The sequence below is a fragment of the Morone saxatilis genome, unplaced genomic scaffold, assembly GCF_004916995.1.
Source record: "Morone saxatilis isolate NCDOM2014 unplaced genomic scaffold, NCSU_SB_2.0 Contig18, whole genome shotgun sequence".
Classification (NCBI taxonomy): domain Eukaryota; kingdom Metazoa; phylum Chordata; class Actinopteri; family Moronidae; genus Morone; species Morone saxatilis.
The window spans coordinates 201751-202134 of record NW_023339740.1 but is presented as its reverse complement, the minus strand read 5'-3'; positions in this window follow the sequence as shown (position 1 = coordinate 202134).

Genomic DNA, 384 nt, shown 5'->3' with positions numbered 1-384 from the left:
ATTAGCCGAGGGGACCTGATAACATTAATTCTCGAGGTTACGGAAGACACAGAGAAATTTCCACGTTCAGTCCGGACTTGCTAAATTTCCTCCCGGACATCCCAACTTTCACTAAGTTCACACACTACCTAACGCCTTGGTGGAAAAGCAAGCGCATTTTCCATGCAGTAAAAGTAAATACTTGGTTGTTTGTGACTCTGCCTGGTTTCACCTCCAGCAAGGTTTCTTCCCCCCCACCATGTGCCGTAAGTAGTGTGGAACGGTTCGGTGCCTCCCCACAGGCTAACAAAGTTCTCAAGGGGACATATATCATGCTGCCTTCATTGGCGCCTCCCGTATTTTCTACAACCAATGTTGATAGTAGAGTAGACTTTTAAAAAATAA